Source organism: Rhincodon typus, chromosome 39 (assembly GCF_021869965.1).
Source record: "Rhincodon typus isolate 14 chromosome 39, sRhiTyp1.1, whole genome shotgun sequence".
Lineage (NCBI taxonomy): Eukaryota > Metazoa > Chordata > Chondrichthyes > Orectolobiformes > Rhincodontidae > Rhincodon > Rhincodon typus.
Genome location: NC_063370.1, coordinates 4,829,646 through 4,844,677, shown reverse-complemented (window position 1 = coordinate 4,844,677; position 15,032 = coordinate 4,829,646). Strand labels below are relative to the sequence as shown.

General features: G+C 43.6%; 2 long non-coding RNA genes across 2 annotated transcripts in view; one reads left to right on the top strand and one right to left on the bottom strand.

Annotated features, from left to right (window-relative positions):
• The first annotated feature begins 473 nt into the window (after positions 1-473).
• The window catches only part of LOC109936749, a 21,239-nt gene continuing 6,680 nt past the window's right edge, over positions 474-15,032 (top strand). Inside the window, exons 1-5 of the long non-coding RNA XR_002261482.2 lie at positions 474-616; positions 7,809-7,833; positions 11,254-11,307; positions 12,410-12,490; positions 14,712-14,810. This is a non-coding gene — a long non-coding RNA (uncharacterized LOC109936749). The remainder of the gene's footprint in view (positions 617-7,808; positions 7,834-11,253; positions 11,308-12,409; positions 12,491-14,711; positions 14,811-15,032) is intronic.
• Positions 11,177-15,032, bottom strand: part of LOC125487296 — a 19,892-nt gene continuing 16,036 nt past the window's right edge. Inside the window, exon 3 of the long non-coding RNA XR_007265783.1 lies at positions 11,177-14,581. This is a non-coding gene — a long non-coding RNA (uncharacterized LOC125487296). The remainder of the gene's footprint in view (positions 14,582-15,032) is intronic.

Sequence of the window (15,032 nt, the reverse complement as noted above, 5' to 3'; positions counted from 1 at the left end):
AATTGGGCTGTGAGTGGAGAACACACAGTTAATCCCCACATGGATACAAATAGATGTGATGTTTTTGTGTGTGTGTGTGTTAAGTATCGGTAGCAATGTGAAATAAAGGGACTGAATTTTGCGGTTTGGTACTTGAAATTACAATGTAGCTGGAGAGAAGTGATTGATATCGTTCAGGGTTTGAAAATGTGATACTCCACTTCTGGGCTGGTATCATTTCGCCGTAGCAATTCCAAGACAGACCGTGCCATTCGCTAGAGAGGGGAACTCTTACTACATCTACAAGACAGTATTGACCACAACTTGAAAGAAAATATAGATTAATCTGTCCCTGTTTGCAGAGTTATTTGGTATGAGTGAGTGATTGATGTCAGTAGAAGGTTCCATGAGGGTAGGTACTGCCCCGACCCTCCCCGCAGAGCATTCCCCCCCTCCCCGGGCTGCCTATGGTCTCGGCCCCTTTCCCTATAATATAGGAGCATTCAGCTTCCTGATCAGTTCGCGTTGATTCCAGCTGCCTGCAAAAAAAAAAGTTGTTAATCTCTAGTGTTGGGTGTTATACCACCCTACACCTCTCTGCCGCAACAATGGTCCTCGAAATTGAAGTGAAGTACTGGTAAGACCGAGTCCGAGCTGATTCAGCAACGTTTTGCCCCTTTATTCCTCTCTTCTCTTTCTGAACCTCCCCCTCTTCTCTCTTTCTTTTCCTCCCCACCCTACCTTTTTGTTTTATCGACTTCTCCATCCCCTAATCTCTTTCCTCCCTCCATCTGTCTAGTCCACACGTTCTGTTTACCTCCCCCATCTCTCTTTTTTTTCCCTTTCTACGTCTGTCCCTCCCCTCTGTAGGAGAGACCCAGCAATTTCAAGACCACTTCTGCGGTTATAATTACTTGCATTGCTGTGACCGGATCACTGTCCATCCCACCAGATTGTTTGTTTGTTTTGAAGAGTTAAGAACATATGTGGTTTATACATAACAAAAGCAAAAATTGCTGCAGAACTCCGCAGGTCTGGTAGCATATGTGGAAAACATTTTCGAGTGCAGTGACGCATTTTGTTTTAACAACAATTTTTCTGCTTTTATTTCAGATCTTCAGCATCCGCAATTGTTTGTTTTTCATTCTAGTGTCTTTTTATAAATATCCCACTACAGGGGCTGAATGTATTTAATTGAAAATCTGCTCTAATTTAATGCATGTGGCTGTTTATAAATGTATCAGGGTCGGGAACATCGCGAAGGAGCCCAAACCGAGTGCTTTTTTTTTTCTTTGAGACGGTGACATAATTTTTGCAATCTGATTATGAAATTTGCTAGTATAACCAGTGACTACAAACCCGACTCAATCCCGGAGAGAATATTTATTTAGTAGAACGTGTTTTTTTTCTTTTGGTGTGTGGGCGTCCCTGGTAAAACCATCAATTGTTGCTCGCTCCTGAACTGATGCCTCTCTCTGTCATTTCAGAGGGCAGTTAAGACTCAACGATATTGCTTTGGCTCTGGAGTCACATGTAAGCCAGACCCCATAAGAAGGACAGCACACTCTTTCGCCAAAAGAAACAGATGGCTTTTAGAACGATTGCCAAGGGTTACACAGCCATACAGTAATGGAAACTGACCTCCTTTTGTCTAACTAGTCCATGCTGACCATAATCCCAAACTAAACTAGTCCCATTTGGTCAATATCCTTTCAAACCTTTCCTATTCGTGAATTTATCTAAATGTCTCCCAAGTGTTGTAATTCTACTGCTACTCCCATGGGAACAACACTTTTTTTAAAGAAATGGTTGCCCCTGATGTCCTCAAATTTTCTCTTAAAAAAAAATACCCCCCCAGTTTTAAGTACCCTGCCCTAGGGAAATAGACATGTTTTTACTGGCAGACTTTCAAAACTTGAATCCAATATAAATGAATTCAGTTAACATTAGGTGTTGTTGTCTCTTGAAATGATGTTTAGTTTAAAAGAATTATTAATGGGATGAGGGCATTACTGACTAGGCAGCACTTTTATTGCCCAGAAGGCAGATCAGAGTCAACCACATTGTGGTGGGTGTGCTGTAACATATTGGCCAGACCAGGTAAGGATGGCAGTTTCCTTCCCGAAAGGGCATCAGTGAACCAGATGGGTTTTTCCTGATAATTGACAAAGGATTCATGGTCATCATTAGATTCTCATTCCAGATTTCTTTTGATCGAATTCAAATTCCACCATCTGCCATGGCAGGATTCAAACCAGGGTCCCCAGAACATTATCTGGGTTTCTGGATTAGCAGTCCAGTGATAATACCATGAGACCATCGCCTCCCCAGTGTGGATTGAAATGACATGGGCTAGTGAACTCTTGTAGCACACAGTTCATTTTGGCTGTGGAAGATGCCTAGCCAAATGGGTTGGTTATTTTTCCCAGCCTGTAAATCAATGTAATTTAGCAATTAGAAGAGCAAGATTGGGGAGGCTGGCTAGCTGACAGAGGTAAAACAACACTACCTGCAGGTTCTTAACCATAAACAAGTGACACCCTTATTCCTAACCAACTACAATGCCTCTGTTTTTTGAGATGTGGCTGAAGTAACAAGTTAATTTATTAGCAACCTCCTGAGTCCTAAACTCTGGATTTACCTCCCTTAAAATTTCTCAACCTGTCTTTTTTTCCCCTTGTACTCCCTGTGAATAATCCCAGATGAATTCTGCACTGAGTAACCATGTCAGATATGAGTGTTGCTATGAAAAGGTTGGAATGTTATTGAATGTTTATATAATGACAAAGCAGTTCTTTTGTGGACATACTTGTTCCACATTTCCAGGAGACAAGGGATATGATAATCTAAATAACTTGCCTTTTTTGTTAACTTCTGGGATGTGGATGTTCCTGGCAAGAGCAGCATTGCTGTTGATCCTTAATTGCCTGGAAGCCTAGTGGCTTGCTAAGGTAGTTTAAAAGTCTATTGCCATGGATATGGAGTCATGTAGACCAGACTGGGTGAGAGTGGCAGATCCCCTTCCCTAAAGGGTGTTGGTGAACCAGATGGGTTTTTATGGCAATTGATTGTTGTCACAGCATCAGTGGCAAAAATAGCTGTCCATTCCAAATTGAGTTTAATAAATTAGCCTGAACAAATTACTGCTATGACACCAACACTCCTGACCTGATTAATGGCTGAATTTTATTTTTGACCCATTGCCAAATCACCTGTAGTTCTTAATCTATTGACAAGTGTATCACCCTTGTTTTCCCATTGACTGACTTGCTTGCATACCTTATCAAGGCATTACAAATCCTCAGAGGCAGGGGACTAAATCAAAATGGAGTCAGAGGGGGCGATAAAATACTGTAGACTCCTACCTGCCCCATGGTGCCCACCCTTCTCTAGAACCATCAACAGCACTAGTACCGTTTATTAATTTTAACCTTGAATCAAATTATGAATCCAGAGGCCTGAGCTAATGCTCTGGGGGCAATGGGGTGAAATTGCATCACTGCAGTTAGTGGAAATTAACACCAATTAAATCTGGAACTGAATGCATGAAACTAACATCAAAGATTTTTATTTCATAGAATCCCTACACTGTGGAAGCAGGCCACTTGGCCTGAGTCCACACCAACCTCCTAAGAGTATCCCACCCCATACCCTTTCCCTATCCCTATAACCCTGCATTTCCAATGGCTAATTCATTTGGCCTACACATCTATGGACACTTTAGCATGGCCAAGCCACCTAACATGCAAATCTTAGGGCTGTGGGAGGAAACCCACGCAGACATAACGAATGTGCAAACTCCACACAGACAATCACCTGAGGGTACAAACTGAATTCTTTCCTCACTGTCTTTTTTTCCAAAAGAAGTTAATCTTGCTGCTAGCAATGCAATTGACTCTTATCTGCCCTTGTTTCTCCAGCCATTTCATTCAGTCCAAGGGCCACTAGGGATGGGCAACAAATGCTGCCCTTTTCAATGAGATAATAAAGAGTGGGCATATGAGGGCTAACTGTTTAAGTCTCTCTGAAATTGCTCAGCAAGGCTCATTGTTCCCCACAACTGGCTCAGAAATGGACAAGAGGTTCAAAGCTTAACAAAACCTTATCTCGGATGACTTGGGATCAACAGCAAACATTGGCCTGGCAGTGATGCCCATGTCCATGAAAATAAATTATTCTCAAGAGTTTAACTTCCTTGCTCCTTTCCTCTCTCTTTGCAGTAGTCCTGTACACTATCAGTGCAAGATAATGGATTTTGAAGGAATTCACAATCCATAACTGTCAAAACTTCTAGTTCCCTGGCCATCACTGCTGAAGCACCTCCCAATTGTATTCTGGGATCTTCCATCAACTACTTCAGCAACTGACTTTTTCTGAGAAGATCAACAGTGGTGGTGGGGGGGGGAGAAAATTCAATTGTTCTCACTGCTTAGTCCCCAGTGCAGCAAAACCTGGACAACATTCAGGCATGGGTTGGAAAAAATAACTTATCAGGCACAAATGAGTCAAACATCTCTCTTGGGCATTCAGTGGCATGACCAACACAGATCCCCACCATCCACATCCTGCAAAGGTTTGGGGGGGAGGGGGGAAACACCATTGACTGGAAGTTTAACATGCCCATAACCCCACAGTTCCTGCAACCAGGACCTAAGACAGATGCTGGATGAATAACTTCCCCTCCTGTTTCCTCTGATCTTGTGTGCCACCAGTCAAAAATGTGACTGGATGCATGTACCTCTGATAACACTTGTGAAGGTCAACACTAAAGGAGCCTCAATTGTTACCCTATCCGTCTTCTTCACCAACAACCCAGGCAGCCCTATGCAATCCATGAGGCACTACAGACACTTGCCAAGGCTCCTTGGACAGCACTTTCCAAATACATGACCTCTACCCCCTAGATAGACAATGCTGGGAAGATGTGGAAATGCTAACCACCTACAAATTCTCCTCCAAGCCACATATGATCCTGACTTGGAAACATGTTGTTATTGCTACTTTTTATTACTGGATCAAACACAGTAAGGAACTTGCCTTCTGTCTTCACCCTTTCTCCCCCCCCCCCCCCCAGCCTGTCCACCATCTACAAGTCAGGAATGTGCTGGAATACTTCCTACTTGCAGGTCCCAACAACACAAGCTCAACCCCATCCAGGACAAAGCAGCCTGCTTGATTGGTACTAATGCTCAGTAGCAGCAGTGTGTACCACCTACAAAGTATGCTGCAGAAATCCAGGGCTTCTTAGACAGCATCTTCCAAACCCATGACCACTCAACTAGAAGGACAAGGTTGGGATGTATATGGGAACACCATTATCTGCAAACTTTGCCTGAGTGACATACCACCCTGACTTGGAAATATATTGCCATTTCTATACAGCTGGTCACAAAGTGAGTGTGTGCCTGTATCCACAACCCTCTGACTGCAGTGGTTCAAAAAGGCAGCTCACTACCATGTTAACAAGGGCAGTTAGGGACAGGTAACGTTGGCTTTGCCACACAATGCCCAAATTCTACGAACCAGTTGGAAAAATAAAAAGCACCAATTTCTGGGTGGAATAATGAACATGTTTACAGCAGAAAACATGCATCCAACCCTTCTCCACTTCAGCAGCAGGATGGCCTCTGGGGATCATTTACATGGAATTTTAAGTTGGGGGTGAGTGCAAAACACTCTAGCTTAAAAGAAAACCACATCTGTCAATGTCAGTCTGACCTAGTTTTGAAGTATTTACACTGTGCTGTGAGCTGGGTCTGCTGTTGCCCTTTGCCACTTGGAGATTGGCATTGATTCCTTCCTTGGCACCAATAATTCATCTTTAACCTCTCCTTAATTGGCAAGCAAACTTTTCTTCCTCCTTTTTACTAGCCAGAGGCAGAGACTGAAACCACTGCAGAAGCCAAATTGAATGCAGTTCAAAAGCCACTCCCTGCTACTTGTGTTCAGTTCCCTAAAGCTTTCTGTGTAGCATACCTAAATTGTAATTTTAAAAGATCTATTATTCAATGGTTAACTTTCTGCATTCATCTGTCTCATTTTTTATATAAGCACTGATCTGTAAAAATGCAACACAATCTGTGTGAATTGAGTTGATGTGAATTTTTTTCCTACTTGGTTCATTTCTTTTGATTAAATTCTTCTCTCTGGTGTTTAAACTCCCCCTCTCCCTTGCCTCGTCCCCAAAGCAAATGCTGGTCTAGCCAGTGATGCCTACATGCACCTTATGCACAGCCTTTAAAAGATAATACACACAGATTCTTAACATAATATACTTAACACTTTTTAGCTATAGGCTTTTTGAGGTTTACAGCATGGAAACGGGCCCTTCAGCCCAACTTGAGAATACTGCCCAGTTTTCACAATTAATCTAGTCCCATTTGCCTGTTTGGTTCCCTATTCCTCCATACATATCCCATCCATATACCTTCCAAATTTTTCTTAAAAGAAAAAGTTTGTACTTTCACCACTACCTCTGGCAGCCCATTCAAGCCACTCGCCATCCTCTGTGGGAAAACATTGCCCCTCTGGACCCTCTTGTATCTCTCCCTCTCTCCTTAAACTTGTGCCCTCTAGTTTTTAAACTCCCATACAATGAGGAAAAACTGTTGGCTATCTATGCCTCATGATTTTATAGACCTCTAAGGTCATCCCTCTCCTAAGCTTCAGGGAAAGAATTCCCAGCTTCTGCTTTTGACTCAAACCTTCCGGTCCAGATAGAAGATTCGCTAGGATGCTGTGTTCTTTCTAGTCTAATAATATCCTTTCTATTAATAGGGTAACCAGAACTGCACGCAGTACTCCAAATATGGTCTTGTACAGCTGCAACAAGATGTCAAAATTCCTGTACTGTGGCAGATGACAATATTGTGGTGGATTACTATCTGGTGCATGGGGGATCATTTCAAACTTTGCATATGATTCAAAACTTGGAAGCACTGCAAACTCTACAGTGTAGAAAATCAAAAGGATGTTGACCAGTTAGTGGGCTGATTAGATAGCAGATGCATTTTAATGCAAATGTGAGGTGATGCACTTTAATAGGAAGAATGTTGAAAGACAAACAAAACAGGATACAATTCTAAAGAGGGGTGTAGGAGCAGAGGGACCTGGGTGTATATGTGCAAAAATCACTTGACTGGACAACTACAGACTAGTTTAAAGTAGACAATATTCTTTGCTTCCTTAATAGGGCCTTAGAGTATGAATGAAAGGATATTGAGCTTTTTATAAGAATGGCTAGACCTCTGCTGGAAGACTGTACAGTTCTGTGTACCACATTGAGAAGGATCCAAATGTATTGGAGAGTGCAAAAGCTGTTTACAGAACCTGCACAAGGTTGGGAAACATCAACTATGGGTTTGGGGGAATGTTCTGAGGCAAAGGTAGCCAAGAAGAGATCTGAGGGTCTTCAAAATTTGTGGGAAGGCTGGATACAGTTGAAAGGGAGAAGACACTGGTTTAAAGTGTTTTGCAACAGTGGTGTGAGAACATGGTGAGCAATTAAGGTATGGAATGCATTGCTTGGAAGGTGTGGCAGAGGCATTCAAGAGGGTATTTGATGCCTATGTGGATAGAACAAGTGTACAAGGGTGAGAGAAAACAAAGATTGAATTGCACCAGGTAATACTCACTTGAAGACCCAGTATGGACATGAGCTGAACAGTCACCCTCTCTGCCACAAGGCTTCTGAGTTGGTGAATAACTGCGAGCCTTGACCACAACACATTGGGAACAAACTACTTTTTTAAAGCCAATTTTAAATTCTGTGGGCTAAAGAATTGACTCACTCCGCTTGTGATAACATTTATTTTTCTTCCTTTCTCTAGTGACTCCTGAGGTTACTCTGCCAAGGTAAGCAATTTATTGTCTAAGTAAAACTGCCAAATTATTTAGTCAACAGTGCCAAAATGGAGTATTGCATTGTGTTAGTCTCTATACCCCCATTGAGTCAGTTGGCTGGATTGCAAGTTTGCAATGCAGAGAAATGCTGACTGTGCAAGTTCAATTCTTGCACCAGCTGAGATTACCATGAAGGACTCCTTCTCAACTTCTCCCCTTAGTGAGGCATGGAGACTTTTTTGGTTTAAACTATCTCTTGAGGGAGAGTAGCCCTATGGCAACTTTAGCTGCCTCTTGAGGGCTTATTAGATTCCTGGACTGAAGATAATGTTCCATGAGGAGAGCTTGTATTCAGTGGGGGTTTTAGAGTAATACAAAGATTATCTTAAATGCAATGCTTAAAATTTAAGAGGCTTGATATAGTAATTGTCTTAGAATCTAGAATTGAAGCTTTAGGATAAGGGTCTATTGGGCTGAGATGAACAGAAGTCTGTTCATTTTTATAGGGTTATGAAAAATTGCTTGGCCCAATCAACTGTAGATCAGTGGTTAGAAAATAATAGATGCAGGGCTGGATGAACACAGCAGGCCAAGCAGCATCATAGGAGCAGAAAGGCTGACGTTTCGGGCCTAGACCCTTCATCAGAAATGGGGGAGGGGAAGGGGGTTCTGAAATAAATAGGGAGAGAGTGGGAGGCAGAAAGAAGATGGCTAGAGGAGAGGATAGGTGGAGAGGAAACAGACAGGTCGAAGAGGTGGGGATGGGGCCAGTAAAGGTGAGTGTAGGTGGGGAGTTAGGGAGGGGATAGGTCAGTCCAGGGAGGACGGACGGGTCAAGGGAGCAGGATGAGGTTAGTCGGTGGGAGGAAGAACAAGTTAGGGAGGTGGGGACAAGCTGGACTGGTTTTGGGATGCAGTAGGGGGAGGGGAGATTTTGAAGCTTGTGAAATCCACATTGATACCACTGGGCTGCAGGGTTCCCAAGCGGAATATGAGTTGCTGTTCCTACAACCTTCGGGTGGCATCGTTGTGGCACTGCAGGAGGCCCAGGATGGACATGTCATCTGAGGAATGGGAGGGGGAGTTGAAATGGTTCGCGACTGGGAGGCGCAGTTGTTTATTGCGAACCGAGCATAGGTGTTCTGCAAAGCGGTCCCCAAGCCTCCGCTTGGTTTCCCTGATGTAGAGGAAGCTAAGCTACAGCGGATGCAGTATACCACATTGGCAGATGTGCAGGTGAACATCTGCTTGATGTGGAAAGTCTTCTTGGGGCCTGGGATGGGGGTGAGGGAGGAGGTATGGGGGCAGGTGTAGCACCTCCTGCGGTTGCAGGGAAAAGTGCCGGGTGTGGTGGAGCTGGAGGGGAGTGTGGAGTGGACAGGGGAGTCCCGGAGAGAGTGGTCCCTCTGGAAAGCAGATAAGGGTGGGGAGGGAAAGATGTCTTTGGTGGTGGGGTCAGATTGCAGATGGCGGAAGTGTCGGAGGATGATGTGTTGGATCCGGAGGTTGGTGGGGTGGTACGTGAGGACGAGGGGCATTCTTTTTTCGTTCTTATTGCATGGATGGGGTGTGAGGGATGAGTTGCAGGAGATGTGGGAGACACGGTTGAGGGCATTCTCGACCACTGAGCGGGGGAAGTTACAGTCCTTGAAAAACGAGGACAACCGAGATGTACGGGAGTGGAATGCCTCATCCTGGGAGCAGATGTGGCGGAGGCGAAGGAATTGGGAATAGGGGAGAGCTTTTTTCTTTTTGCAGGAAGGTGGGTGGGAGGAGGAGTAACCACCTAGAAACCAATATTCATTTCAAGCCCACCGACTCTCATAGCTACCGAGAAAGCATCTGCTCCCAGGATGAGGCATTCCACTCCCGTACATCTCAGTTGTCCTTGTTTTTCAAGGACCGTAACTCTTTCTCCCCCCACCCCCCACACCACAGTGGTCGAGAACGCCCTCAACCATGTCTCCCACAACTCATCCCTCACACCCCATCCACGCAATAAGAACCAAAAAAGAATCCCCCTCGTCCTCATGTACCCCCCCACCAACTCCGGATCCAACGCATCATCCTCTGACACTTCTGCCATCTGCAATCCGACCCCATCACCAAAGACATCTTTCCCTCCCCACCCTTATCTGCTTTCCAGAGGGACCACTCTCTCCGTGACTCCCTTGTCCACTCCATACTCCCCTCCAGCTCCACCACACCGGCACATTTCCCTGCAACAGCAGGAGGTGCTACACCTGCCCCCATACCTCCTCCCTCACCCCCATCCCAGGCCCCAAGAAGACTTTCCACATCAAGCAGATGTTCACCTGCACATCTGCTAATGTGGTATACTGCATCCGCTGTACCCGGTGTGGCTTCCTCTACATCGGGGAAACCAAGCGGAGGCTCAAGGACCACTTTGCAGAACACCTACGCTCGGTTCGCAATAAACAACTGCACCTCCCAGTCGCGAACCATTTCAACTGCCCGCCTCCCCCCCCCCCCCCCCAATTCCTCAGATGACATGTCCATCCTGGGCCCCCTGCAGTGCCACAACGATGCCACCCGAAGGTTACAGGAACAGCAACTCATATTCTGCTTGGGAACCCTGCAGCCCAATGGTATCAATGTGGATTTTCACAAGCTTCAATCTCCCCTCCCCCTACTGCATCCCAAAACCAGTCCAGCTTGTCCCCACCTCCCTCCTCTCCCCTCATCCCACCCCCTTGACCTGTCCATCCTCCCTGGACTGACCTATCCCCCTCCCTAACTCCCCACCTACACTCTCCTTTACTGGCCCAATCCCCCACCTCTTTGACCTGTTTGTTTCCTCTCCACCTATCCTCTCCTCTATCCACCTCCCACTCTCTCCCTATTTATTTCAGAACCCCTTTTTCTGATGAAGGGTCTAGGCCCGAAACGTCAGCCCTTCTGCTCCTATGATGCTGCTTGGCCTGCTGTGTTCATCCAGCCCTGCACCTTGTCTCGGATTCTCCAGCATCTGCAGTTCCTACTATCTCAGAAAATAATAGATGTTTGGGCATTGATGGAAATCCAGGGATAATAGGGAACATGGGCTGAATTAGACCATTGATCTAATTTGAATTGTGGAGCAGGTTTAACAAGTCAAAATTACTTCCTCTAGCTCCCACTTCCCTCACAAATGAGGGCCATCCAACCTGCAACCCAGACTCCTTTGCTCGGAGGTGAAAATACCTTCTGAGACAGTCCCTGCATATGAATTTAATTCCACACTGAATTTGTGTGCTGCAGATAGTGCTCCTATTTCTATGAGCAAACATTGAATATATTTTAAAAAAAAAATCAGTGATTGACTTGGTATTTTTAAAAAAAAAAATTAAAAACCTAAAATCATTCTAAAGCATTGCTTTAGCTTCAGGGAACTTCATTTTAAAGAATAAATTCCTGTTTCCTTCCCTCTAGTTTGCAAATCTGAAGCAGGACCTGGAAAGTGAATTTCCGGATGAACTGGAAATTGTAAGTGAAGGCTTGGCAGAAAAAAATTAAGGTTTTTGAGTTGCTTGCTATTATCTACTGTTTCTTTAATTGGAAAAAACATAATTTTTTTTTCCCTCAAACACCAGTAATGCCACTTGGATTTCAGCAAATCTCATTGCCTTGATCAAAAAATACACTTTCTGACTTGATGCCAAGTTCAGGTTGATAACAGTCTTATGAAGTGCCTTGGGTGTTTCTTTATAGTTCAAATTGTACTACATAAATTTAAACAAAATTTGACTTGCATCTGCCCACTGTTAAGATTGATCTATTACTAGAGTAAAATACTACAGACACTGAATCTGTTTGTGAGAAGCTGAAAATGTTCAGCAGGTCATAGTTATAGAGCTGTACAGCAGGGAAACAGATCCTTCAGTCCAACTCATCCATACCCACCAGGTATCCTAAATTAATCTAGTACCATTTGGCCCATATCCCTCCTAAATCTTGCATATTCAGGTGCCTTTTCTAAACTAATTGTCTGGCAGCATCAGAGACAGAATGAATTTACTATTTCAAGTCTGCAATTTCTTTAATCAGTAGTGTTTTTATAGTTGTCTTGCATGCTCCTCTTTCTGCCTTCCCAGCAGAGTCCTGGAGACAGAGGCAACAGAATGTTGTGGCATGTGACAGTTCTGTGGCTTGTATATCAAATAATCTAAAATGTAGCATTATTTTCCTTTGGATTCCTCTTAAACTGAATTTTGAAAACTAAATTTTAAGCTGATTTCATACTTGTAAAAACAAAACGCAAAACTTGTTAATGTCTAATACAGACACCAGACATTTCAATAGCCTAAAGAAGTGCAAGCCTCCAATGAGGGTGACAGCAGGCACCTGTGTGGATACATGAGTACTAAGTTGTGCACTTGGAAACCAGCAAGACTGTGAGGAATATGTAAATGCCACCTCCCTCTATTAAGATGCTTAATTTTTTTTTTTTTTTGCACTTCAAAACCCAGGATCCTCTCCCAGTGTAAGATGGAGATTGACATTGTTATACAGAGTATCCAAGTATTTGTTTTCAAAGCACGTTGGATGAAGTTGAAGTATTATTATTTATTGAAATTGCTCTCTCCAGATTCCGATTCCAGTCAAAGGAAAAACAGGCTGTTTTGAGGTTTGCATAAAAGGCTCAACCAAACCTCTACATTCTAAACTGGTTAGTAAATATTGTTCTCAATCTCTCAATATAGGGGTGATCCACTGGGTTGATATTGTTTTGTCACTAATGGAATGAATATGTTGCTGGCTAGGCAGTATTTATTGCCCATCCCTAATTGCCTAGACGGCAGTCATGAGTCAACAACATTGCTGGTCAGATCAAGTAAGGATGGCTATTTCCTTCCCTAAAGGGCACTAGTGAACCAGATGGGTTTTTTCCAACAATGGATTCATGGACATCATTAGATTCTTTAATTCCAGATATTTAATTGACTTCAAATTCTACCATCTGCTATGGCAGGATTTGAACCCAGGTCCCCAGAATGTTGTCAGTGTTGAGATTAACAGTCCAGTGACAATACCACTAGGCCATTGCCTCCCCTTTACAGGATTGTTGTGTAATCTTTCACCCTGATGAGGGCTGAAGATACCTGGACTGCTGTATTTGGTCCCCATACCCCTCAAAATAGGACAGTTAACATAATCATGTGTGTGGCAGAGGATGCCTCTACCCTTGCTGAACTTTGGATTTTTGCACAATAATAGTGCATAAGCTGACAGGGATGCCTCCAACTTGCTTCACTTTCAAAAGAAAGGACATCAGTTTGAGGTGTAACAAATTAACCACTGGCTAGAAACAATTTTTAAAAACCCCAAATAATTATAGAATCCTGACAGTGTGGAAGCAAGCCATTCAGCCCATTGAATCCACACCAACCCTCCCAAAAGAACATCTTATCCGTGGAACCCTGCACTTCCCATAGCTAATTCACTTGTCCTGAACACTATCAGCAATGTTAGCGTGGCCAATCAACTTAGCCTGCACATCTGTGGACTGTAGGAGGAAACCCATGTAGACACAGGCAGAATGTGCAAACTCCACAGTCACCTGAGGGGAAGGGGAAATTGAACCTGAGTCCCTGATGCTGTGAGGCAGCAGTGCTAACAGCTGAGCTACCATACCACCCTATCTATTGTACTTTCGTATCAGTTGCAATCCCACCCTGGCAGTTTGACCATTCCATATTTACTTTTTCAAGACTTAGCATTAGAAATATGTCCAGGAAGTTTGTCATTAAACACACCTGTTTCACTAATATCTCTATTATTTGGGGAAGGAGTTCTGCAGCCCTTTTGTGTGTACATGTGCATGGTGTTGAACACTTTCATGTGGCCAATTCTTGGCTGACCCTCGCCTAGAGGATGATAATCACATCAAGAAACCACTATCATGGCAACTGGGGGATAGGCAACAAAGACCAGCAAACACCTACATGCTGAGGAGCAGTCTCTTAAACAAATCCTATTCTTCAGTTATCCAGTGATGCGTTGCAATGAGTTCTGCATTTTTGTTTTCAAATGATCACACTGCAAGTAATAGAGACTCCCTCCTTGTTAAATTCTGCTGGTGGGGAAGAAGCACCTACTCAAATGCACCAGACTACTTCATATTGGCTTGCCCCCTCATTATGTGCTTATCCAGGTCTAGTTGTGAACATGTTCCCTAACAGAACACTTGTGCGTAGCTTGGAGCAAAAGTGCTATCTTGATGGCCTTGAATGAGTTGGTTGTTAAACTTTTTATAGTGAGGTTTCTTTTAGGCCTTTTATCCACTAGGACAGTGGTTCCCAAAGTTTTCTCTCCAATTGCATTCTGAGGCTTCAAAATTTGTCACTGCTCCTCAGCAAGAGGGTGTTAGAAATTGGAAGCTCATTAGGTGGGGAGTATAACTTGGTCAGGGTTCCACAGTAGCCATTGTTGCCTTGGAGCTTGTGACCCTTGCGTTTCAATTGGCAACCCCACTGGGAGCCCTGACCACCTGCTTTGGGAAGCATTTCACTGAAATGGATCTGACTGCCCACACTTGTTTCAGATAGAGGTCAGGCTAGTAACGAGGATTTTGAATAGATTTCAGTGAGAGTCCTAGATTTGCAAAAGGACTGATCTCGTCTACCATCTGACTTTTTTCCCCCCTTAACTGAAGGGATACGATTATTTTTTAAAGATTTCATAAATGAAGGTTGACTGGAGTTTGAAACATTGATTATTTTTTTCTTCCCCAGTATTTTTGTAGTCCTGATCTTTTCACCTAAAGGATGTAAAGAAAATTCCAAGTTGATTCTTTCCTATTTATACTTAAGTTCCAACTTTTAAAACAACACAACTTTGTTTTACAGATTTAAAAACGAGATCACTGAGCACATTTGTTTTCTCCACAGGGTGGAGATGGCTTTGTTGACACCAAAGAGTGCTTTTCCCACCTTGTTAAAGAAATTCAAGCAGCCCTCAACAAAATGTAGAAGCTGTAATTACACTGGGTGAGACAGTAATTTTAAAACTTATTGGTGGCTAAATGTGTTGTGGTATACTTGAGCCGTTGGGATTGGGGAAAATCTGGATTGGCTGCTGGTTAGCATAGGCTGTCCAGTTAACACACACACACTCTCTCAAATTCTTACCTTATTTTTAAATCCATCCTTGGTGCTCTCCTCTGTTTTAGTAATCTTCTACAAACTTGATCTCTGCTTGCACAGCTCTAA